The sequence below is a fragment of the Solanum tuberosum genome, unplaced genomic scaffold (assembly GCF_000226075.1).
Source record: "Solanum tuberosum cultivar DM 1-3 516 R44 unplaced genomic scaffold, SolTub_3.0 scf00067, whole genome shotgun sequence".
Taxonomy (NCBI): Eukaryota; Viridiplantae; Streptophyta; class Magnoliopsida; order Solanales; family Solanaceae; genus Solanum; species Solanum tuberosum.
In genome coordinates, this window is record NW_006238991.1 from 1,111,391 (window position 1) to 1,122,320 (window position 10,930).

The window sequence follows — 10,930 nt, forward strand, 5'->3', positions numbered from 1 at the left end:
GGTGAGGTTGTCTTGAACATTGTGCTTGATGAAACCTAGAATTTGGCATGTTCGTCCAATTGATTGAGTGAAGCAAACAATTGAAATGCTCTTAGGCAAAAGTTTTGAATAGTGAACCAATTTGACAATATACCTCTTTGTGGCCAACCTTGTGAGAAGTGTGAACCTTGTTTGACAACCTTTGAGCCTTTTCTTTTTTGTGAAGAAACTTGACCAACTTGACCTCTTTACCCCATCACGTGTGGTGAAAAAGGAGGAAAGCCAAGAAGTGTGAAAAATTCCCCCTTTGATGGATTGTTTTGAAAAAGATGGAACCCCTCCATGTTAAAAAAAGAGAAAGAGAAGAAAGAAAAGAAAAATACTGAAAAAAGAGAAAAAGTTGTGAAATAAAGTTTGTAAAAATCGCAAAAGAAATGGGGTATCCGGTGAATCATGTTAGTTGAATAATGGGGTGGATTATGATCATGTTTGAATGTGAAATAGAAGGAGAAAAGGTGATTTTCCTCATGAAGGTAGAAGCCACTAAGCCTAAATTACCATACATTTACACTCAGCCCCATTACAAGCCTTAAAAAGACCTTTGTGATCTTGCGTGAGCTGAAATAAATGTTGATTGGAAAATAAGGGCAAGCCTATGGGTGGAGTCATGCAGGTGTTCATCTTTTTGAGTGTGAGAGTTGTATGTGATTTTGGGACCTTAAATTGTTGAGAAATTTTGTGGAAATATGGAATCATCTTTGTTGTGAGGGCATTTGAATACCTTTGTTGAGCTTGAACTTGCATTTGAAGCAAAGCATTGTGAGCTTGATTACACTTGACAATGATGAGTCTCAATTTGAAACTTTGAGTGTATAATTGATAATTGTATATGTAGTTTGAACCCTTTTTGTGTGCATTTATGTTGAGTCTTAAGCAACAATATTTGTAGACATTCTTGTTGAACCGATTGATCTTGAGGACAAGCAAAGGTTTAAGTTGGGGGTGTTGATGAGTCCAAGATTTTGACTCATTTAGGACTTTGTTTTGATATTTTATGTGTCCTCAAATGCGAAACTTATGCTCTAAACTAATGTTATAGTGTTGATTTGCAGTTTTAAAGGTTAAGGAGCAAGCCAATGACACTACCGGGCAAAAATGAGCAAACAAGCTGAAGAAGTGAAGAAAAGTGATCCTGGAGATCGCGAAGACCACTCGCCGAACCGCCGAGTGGCTTTTTAGCTCGCACAAAGTTCCAGTGTGCCATACCTGGTGAAGAACCGACTTGGCGATAGAAATGGGCAATCGGCAGATCGACAAACGACTCTGCGATGGAAACCTTGATCGCCTAAAGTCACAAGACCTGGAGAACAAATGGCCAATGCAAACCTGTGATGGATTAGAGAGAACGGTAGATCGCCAACTGGGTTGGCGATGCCCGACTTACTTCGCCGAATGGTCTTTCAAACCAAAAACTAAGCAACTATAAATTGAAATGTAAAATGAGGAGAAGGAGTTCTAATCTCCAAGTTTGAGAGTTAGAGTTTTCTCTTAATTTTTGAGTTTCCATTGTAGACTTTGAGGATTTTTAAGCTTAAATTTGCGGATTTGTAAGTGGGTTTTTGAACTGAATCATTTTGGAGCATTGTAAAAACTTAGGGACTTTTACCCACCTGATGGCTAATCTAGTTGGTAATTGTTTTTATCTTTTTATGATGTGTAGCTTAAACCCCAATTCTTGGGGTGTGATCATCTGATTATTGGCTCAATTGTCTTATGGGTATTGTTAATTACTGATATAAATTGCTTAATTGAAGTGGGTTTAATCATTAGTTGTGATTTAATCTATGAATTGTAGTTGCAAATGCAATTCTAGTTTAGAGTTCTGGGCTTGCTTGAGAAAAAGATTTTAGAACCAAAGATTTTGATTAATGATTGTAGTTATTGGGTTGATATGGGTTCACCTCGAAATAGTGAATCCTAAACTCGATTCTACCTATCTAGCTCGAGAGAGTAGATGAATTAAGGTTTTGGGTTGTTTATATTTATAAGCTTGTTGAGGTTCGAGAGAACTCACTTGAATCGTAGTAGTTGTTCGAGAGAAAATTGTTGCACTTGTAGTCTAGCCTACCCACTGAGATTTAGAAAATTCGTTAGTAATTTCAATTACCCATATAGCAAAATTGGCCTATAATCGATCACATCCCGAGAATTCCTCTCTATTTTGTTATTTCCCCTATTTTCGTCTTTGTTTCAACTATTAATTGTCAATCAAAACCCCCAATTTGACATTCGTTTTCAACCCATTAGATTTGTTATTATGTTTCCAATCATTTCTATTCTTATAACCGATTGGACCACATTTGTAACTTCATAACTGAATTCAAAAACGTACCACTCACTTTGGGTTCGACCCCAACTCTTCATTGGGTTTTATACTAGATAACGATCGTCTATACCTAGAATTGGGAGAGGTGTAATCTGAGCCATTAATAAAATATATGAGCTTATACTATAAGAAATATAGACAAGATCTATGGGGAGTAGAATGTAAAGATTATTTTATTCAAATGTATTCTAGTCACATGTGTATCTTACAATTGTGAATGATAAAACATATTTATAGGTTTAGAAATCAATCCACAGTCACCATATTAACTGTCATAATATGTAATATCCCAAAAATTTCTAAGTTAAGAATCGAACCATTATTTATTGTGAATAAGTTTGTAGCAAGTGATTCTAAATTTTCTTAGATGTTTAAGGTCACTAGAATCCTCTAGCATAAAGTTGAGTTGAAAACTTTCTTTCCGATTAAGTTTCACTATGAGATTTTTCTTCGATTGACTTCAAACGACCATATATTTTAGCACATAAAGAATTAGATGGTTCGTGTGCTATCTAATCGATGGTCTTTGAGTCCTCTTTCCAACGACGCCAAGTTTGCTAAATTTCGGGCTTGGAATAAAAAGTTATGCTTATTTAACTGAAGCCTCTCTGTTTAAGGTACTTCATTCGTTTTAGAAAAGGGTATTTTTGTCTTTTCCTTCTTCCACCTAGGCTTAGCACGTTTTTCATGACCCAATTAAGGGTCTAATCAGATTCTAAATCACCTATTCACGTTCCAAAACACTTAGGGATTTAGAGTGAGGTTTCAAGAGGAGAAAAAAGTCTAAATTCAAGCGTTCTTCATGATTTGTTGAATTCTCCAAGAAAATCGTTCTTTTAAGGTATGTAAGACTTCCCACAGTGTTCGACTTGTTCATCCTCACGCCATACATCTGAGTTTATCCACGAAATTGTTGTATTCAAAGAGTTTTTGAGCAATTCTTGATTTTTAGCTTCATTCTTTAACAATAGAGGTTTAGAGTTTCTTGAGTTCATGAACTTGAGTATTAGTTGTGAATTTGATAGAGCTTATATGAAATTTCAATAAATTCGTGTTGGGTTTGTGAATCAAAAAGAGTTCAGAAGAAATCACTCGATTCTAGAAAAGTTAGGACCCGAAATTGAGAAGAAAAATTCGTTAGGTTTTTGGGTACGAGGGTGGGGTGGCGCGCCACCATAGCACCAGAACTACTAGTCCATAGTTTGGGGCCTGGTGCACCGTGCTAGCAATCTGCCCCAAACTTGTGCCAATAGTTTAGGGCTTGGCACCCTGTGCCACTCAGTATGCCATGTTTCCATGTCCTTTTCTTTTATGTCCTTCATTTCGTATGTGTTCTTTCGAATTGTGTGTATGTTCACTTCTTGATATTAACTCTTAAATTCTTCATTAATCCTTGGGAGATCCTACATGTCCTAATCACATGTTTAAATTTACATTTCAAATTAAAGTAAGTTTAAGAGGAAAGTTCCATAGATGTTTTTGAGTCATTTGGAGAGTTCTTTTGCAATTAACTATTGTTTTGAACTAAGTCTTGAGAAGGTGAGTATGAGAATGAGTAGAGTTGTATTTCATAATTAAAAAATGAGTATAAGGGAACTAAGTATTCTCAAATTTAACACTTCTACATTTTAAAAGAGGGAAATGTTGATTTCTATATGAGTCTATGAGTTCAGAGAAGTTTTAGAGTAATATCTCTTTTAAGAGGATCTTTTGAGTAATTACCTCAAATTGAGAAAGATTTATGTTTTATATATTTGAGAATGAGTTTATATATTATTGGGAGTAGTACTGAGCACCGATATGGGATGAGTTCAGATAACTCACATTCCTCATAAACCATGTGGCTAACATGCATAAAGGGACGTTCTTTTTACACGATTTCTTATTGCTTTTAAGCATAACTTAGTTGATCCACTTAGTTGAGGTGTTCCATATCCCGACAAGGTATAGGACAGTTCTGGTAGCATGGGCTAGACGATGTATCATCACATAACTCATAGTGATGGTTGTTAGTTAGAGAATCTCCCAAATAAGAGTAAAGAGTATTTTATTATATTTTTATACATCATTGAGTTATATCTTCTGTTTTATATCGCTTTAAACATTTCATTTCTTGTTATTTCTTTTGTATTGGAGTTGAGTTGAGGTAATTATTTCTCCTAGTCTTGGAAGTTCAGACCTACGCCTTCAGTTCAGTTATCTATGCTTTCAGTTCTCCTTGCTTGCTCATACATTCAATGTACTGATGTCATTCGACATGCATCTTATAATGATGTAGATACACGTATTTAGGATCATCAACATGTGCTTTGTTGAGATCGTTTGACATGCCAGTTAGCTTTGGTGAGCCTTCTTGTATTCCGAAGGACTTCAAATTTACTTTCCAGTTAGTAGTTTTGAGGTGTCATAGGTCTTGTCCCGACATCTTTCCTTAATAGTAGAGGCTTCATAGATAGATAGAGTCGAGGTGTCTTTCATCATTTACCTTCTTTTGAGTTGTTTTACAAACTATAAGTATTATTATTGATTAAATTTTTTTAGACTTTATGAGTTGAGTATCTAAGTTAATGGATTTCATTCTTCTTTAAGCTTATTATTGCTTGAGATGGTTTTCCTCTTGTAGTCAGCCAAAAAAAGGGTTTGCTTGGGGACCAGAAATAGTTCTCAAGTGTCGGCCAGGGTATAGGTTTGGGGTGTGACAAATTTGGTATCAGAGAACAGAGTTCAAGTGTCATATGATGTCTATGAAGCCGTGTCGGTAGGATTTTGTTTATGGTTGCGAGGGCCCCACTTCTATAAATGAGGGACTACAGAAATTTAAGAGAAGTTTTGCTTCTTTCATAATCTAAGTCGTACGGCAGAACAATGTCATAAGTAACTTATTCTAACTTGTGCATTTCTCATATCCATTTGAATGCCCTTCATACTAAATGTAGTTGAAAAGCAAAGACCGGATCCTTATTAATGAGTTATTCTCAGTAAAAGTCTTCAAAAAAGTCATGATATTGTAGAGGGGAATGAGAGAAGCTCGTAAGTAAACTTAAGTGTTGAGATTTGAAAGAATGCACTCTTATTCATATGAATCGTGTGTTCAAGCTAAAAGTGAGATGTACTCTCTTCTCTAGATCTTGTTTCAGTAGTTGTAAAAGTGTCTAGAGTTAGAGGTAAGCATGCAGAGTATCGTAATCTATGAAAGGGAGATAGTGATGAGGCAAATTATGTTATTTTTATCATGCACCGAGTAAGTTGTTAATGAGGAGTTTACCTTATAGGTAGACTAAGAAGTGATGAGTTTGGGTAGATTTCATGATAGAAGGTAGAGTAAGAGTTACTAGTATGGATCAGTTAGAGTGTACTTTAACCAGAAGGGAATTTATGTCAATGTAACATCGTGTTAGTGTAGATTAATTATAGGTGGGAATAAAAGAGCAGATTATTTAGGAGGTGATATATCTAAGCCAGACTTATGATTTTTGGGAGATCCCATGACATTCAGAGGGTTGTAGAATTAGTTAGCCAATGATGTGTAGTGAGTAGGTAAGTGGGCAAGTGCTTCATAATTTTATCTAGTACCTGTAACTTAGTATAGTAAGATAGAAATCATATTGATATACATGTTTAGTAATAGACACTAAGCTTGAATTTGAGATGAGTGTCGTGACCAAAAGAATGGCAACATGAGGGTGATGATGTTAGTTTTGAGATCTGATCTGGTAGACTTGACATAGAGTAGATGAGGAATTAGGATGTTAGATTCAATGATTATGAGTGGTACAAGAGTGAGCTTTTGACTTTTAGATGAGAGAAATTAAGTATGACTAAGTCACTACATTAACAAGAGTATTAAGAGGTGTACCTGAGATCGTATGTAATCAGATGAGGTTCAAATTAAGTTTATTGTTTTCATGTATGCTTAGATAGCATAATTGAGTTGTCAATAGGAAGTAGGTGATAACGTTTGTAACACCTCAAAAATCAGAACTAAGATTGAACAAGAGAGAAGGGAAAACCACAAAGGGGGTTCACGTGTCGTGAAGAGGATCACGACCCATCACCCTACTCGTGGTTATGCATCCAGCAAAAAGGTGAAAGGCCACAGACCACTAAACGGTCTGTGGAGCTCCAAACGAGCTGTGAAGTATCCCGTGAGGGGGACTCAGAACCAATATGGCTACTGTTTAATACCATGGACAACTAGACGGTCTGTGGAGCTTCACACCAGACTTGAAGTCGCTCATGAAAGAGGCTTGATAGACTTTGAGGTTTAGGTCAACCTCAAAAGATCATATTTTTTAGTACAAAATGAATTAGGTGGCCCACAACCTATCAAATTAAAGGTCTTTGAGTCCTCTTTCCAATGCCACAAAGTTTTCCTAATTTCGAGTGTGGATTAAAAATTATGCTCGTTTTAGTGAAGCCTTATAGGGCAAAGCATCTTCATGACCCAATTGACGGGCCGTGGTGCTCATGAAGGCCTGTGAAGCCTATCTTAAAGTTAATTCGTCAGCTTTTAAGTGAGGTTTCACCCCCAAAGTCACTGTTTAAGCACCACAGATGTCTAAACGGTCCATGGACCTCCACACGGATCGTGAAGTTGTCCGTGAAGGAGACTTGTCAGACTTAGAGTTTAGGGTCAACTTCAAACAGCCATATCTTTCAGCACAAAATGAATTAGGTGGCCCATGACCTATTAAATTAAAATTGAGTCATCTTTCTAACGCCACCAAGTTTACTAAAAACCAAGCTTGGAGTAAAAAGTTATTCCCATTTTAGTGAAGCCCTGTCGGGCATGGCATCTTCACGAGCTGCTTGATGTACCTTGGTCATCATGACGGCCCATGAAGCCTGGCTTGAAGACACTTCAGTATAATTTACGTCAAGGTCACATTAGTCTTTTCTCATATGAGTTGGGCACTTAAACCACATCATTTAATGCTTAAACTACGTCATTTTACTCAATCTAAGCTTCGTAAACTAGTCAAAAACCACATAAAACCCTCATTCTCCTAAAATCACCTAACTTAGAGTGAAGAGAAGAGAAAGAGGTGACTATCTCTTCCAAGGAAAAGCAGAAGCATTCTTCGAAGTTTAGCCCCGTAATCCAAAGGATTTCTTCGTATATTTCCTCACCAGGTATGTGTGATTTCACTAGTGCATTCCTTTCATCCACTAGGTCCCTATAATTCAGTCAGTTCCTTGATTTTTCATAACTTGTTTAGACCTAGGGTTTACAAATCCTTGGAGATTCATTGTGATTTTTGTTGCTGTAGAATCCTTAGTCCAAATAGTATGTTTTCTTGGAAACGTTGCACAATTCCTTATATAAAACTCAAGACCCTAGTTTGTGTAAATTCTCCTAGTTCAAGAATTATACTTGCTAGGTCAGTTAAACAGAAAATCATAATCCAAATTTCGAATGTCCCATCCTCAGTATATAAATGTTGCATTCTCAGTTAGCATGTCAGCATTTTGAGCTATTCAGTATTTAGTGCATTTTACCTTCATATGTATTCAGTTTGGAGTAGACTTAGCACCGTGTTGGACTAGGGTTCAGCGTACGCTTATAGTCCCAGAACTACGTGCCCGCATAGAACATCAACATTAGTGATCACGCCACAGTCACGCCTCTATACCCCTTGAAAAAATATTGGGTCCTCGCGATGGGTGTTTATACATCGGACTCCACATTTAGCTCACGTGGTTTATGTCAGTTAATCGTTGCTCCCACAGTTAGACTCATAGTGCATTGACCAGGTTTTCAGCATTTACTTTCGCATACAGTTCAGCATTGTATCTTCATGATGAGTACTTGGTCATTGCATTTAGTTTATCTTTTAGTTATACTTCAGTACATATTAAGTGAAAGGAAGTGTCATTTTGGTATAAAAATGATGGGACAACGGTCAGATACCAAAATGACAGCTCTGTGGCAATTGTAACGATTCTCATGCATAATTTAAAATGCAATGTTAAGAGTGCTAACCTTCGAGAACAGACCAGCTCCCTCTCTATAATTTGAAAGTGATTGCCTATATCTATTTTGACCTCCCATTTTCTTCAGCCCTTTTTCCATGTGTGTATACCTACAAAAGGTATGAGACTGAACTTGCTAAAACATACATAACTAAAAAACAATGATACATGCTCCCTTTGCATAGTCATGAGAGGGTTGATTGCTTCAGGCATGATCCATTCAATCGGGTTTCAACATTCCCAACATCAACTTGATTATGTCGGCCAGGTATTCTAAGAGCTTCAAGATGCTGCTTTATCCACAAAAGTTGAGCACATCAAGTTGCACTTGCTACATTCTCTACCTCTTAGTTCCCCATGAGAGATCAGCCTAGAACATAAGTCATTCCTGAGGTACTCTTTCTATCAACTTAATACTCAGCACAATCAGCATCACCATATTCCTCCAAATCAAAAGATCTTCTGATAGACAGGATAGAACCAGGTCCCTATCTTTTTCACATGTCTTAGGATTCTCTTAGCAGTCTTCAAAATGTGATTATGTTGAACAATCTTGGAATCTTGCATGAATCCTAACACTTGCATCATTTACATTTGAATCAGATCCATCAACATCCAGCTTTGAGTTGGTCCTTATAGGAGCATCAATCATCTTGGCATCCATAATATGAAACTTCTTCAGTAGTTTCTCTAAGCTGGAACCAGGTCCCTATTATTGACAAACTGGTCCTTACTTAGAACTTTGGTGATGATGTCAGCCACTTGATCTTCCATTTTGCAAAGCTTCATGATGACATTATCCCTTTTTAACATTTTCTTGACTTCAAGTATGTTGAGCATCTTGTGCAGCTCCTTGATGAACTTTTCTTGACAAATAAGGGTACCTTTAGAGGTTTGCTTCATATGTAGCTCTATGAAGAATTCTCCTATCATGCTCATGTAGAACTCAGTACCCATGAGTGTGGCAAACTCTTCACACAACACCAGGTTGCTCCAAAGATGATATCATCGATATATACTTGAATAATAAACAGTTTCTTTCCTTGTGATTTCAAAAAGAGGATTTTATCAATTATACCTCTTTTAAAAACCATTGTTGAAGTGAAACTTGAACAACCTATCAGCTGGTTGGGAAATCGAGTGTCATGCTTTTCTTCTTTCAAACTGAGCTTGATCAGCTTCTTCATTCTCACCTTCAGAATTCACATTATCAGTTTGAACTGCATCATCTTTGTTCACCATTGTCTACCGGACTGGGTCCCTCATCAGGTTCATCATCTGCATCAGCTTTCTCGAGATTGTTGGATTCGCGAAGAGGATGTTCTTCAGCAAGCTCACTGTTTAGACCAACTTGTTGAATCTGAGGCAGCTCTTCAGTCTCAGAATCTTCTTTCTTTTGCAACATCTCAATTCTACCAAACTCATAAAAAATCACATGACCACCTTTTTATACACTGATGAGTCCACAATTTGGACTCATTTAGGGCTATATTTTGATAGAATTAGTGTCCTCAAATGCATAATTTGTCTCAATAACTGATGTAAACCCTTAAGTTTCAGGTATTTGGATTGAGAGACAAATCTTGGATGCTATCAAGCAAAAAGGAAAAAAGCGTCTGAAAGAACGGACAAAAGACTTCTTGAGGATTGCCTAAACTATTGGGCGAGTCGCCAAAAGGTCCTAAATCCAACCGAATATTCCAGTGTGCAAAGCCCTGAAGGAGAAGGCCAAGTCTACAATGAAAAGGACCAGTCGGCGCGTCGCCGAGCAGTTCCGCGAACCAGCACTTTATCGCCCAATGCCTCAAAATGCGAGAATGGTGAAGGCAAAAGCAGAAAGGCTATAAACCAGACCAAAGGGCGGATCACTGAGTGTGTCGGCGATCCCGACTAACTGCGTCGAATGATCCTCCGTAGCCCAAATTTTCAAACACTATAAATACTTGTTTAAATTGTTAGCTTAGTATGAGACTTTAGAGACAAAACTTTATTTTTGAGCCTAAGACTATTTCAGTTTTAGTTCTTAGAGTTTTTGGATACATTGTGCTTGAACTTGAAGATTTAAAGATTTTCAATTCCAAGAAATTGGAAGTGGGTCTCGAATAATCTTCATCCTTGACGTGTTTAAAGAATTTATTCATCGTACCCGCTTGATGGAAACACTTGTTGGTATCGATTTCAATCTCTTTTTCATGTCTAGCTAAAATCCCAATTCTTGGGGTGTGATTTTGTGAATATGGGTTAAATCTATTGTTGGGTGTTGCTTATTGTTGGTATACTCGCTGTTTAAATGTGATTTTGTTTAGTAGTTGTGTTTGAACTTAATGATATTGTAGTTGAAAATACGATTCCATCTCAATGTTTTTGGCTTGCTCGAGAGAGAGGTTTTAAAACTAAGACTACTAAATCGATAGCCGGTGGTTATTGGGTCGTCGTGGGTTTAGCTCGAGAGAGTGAATCCTAGGCCCTCTCCCACACTTTCAGCTCGAGAGAGTGAATGGGCTAAGGCGGAGGATATGCTTAAATGCGGTAACTCGGTGTTCGAGAGAAACCGAGTTGATTCGGGGTAAGTTGCTCGAGAGAGAATTTACC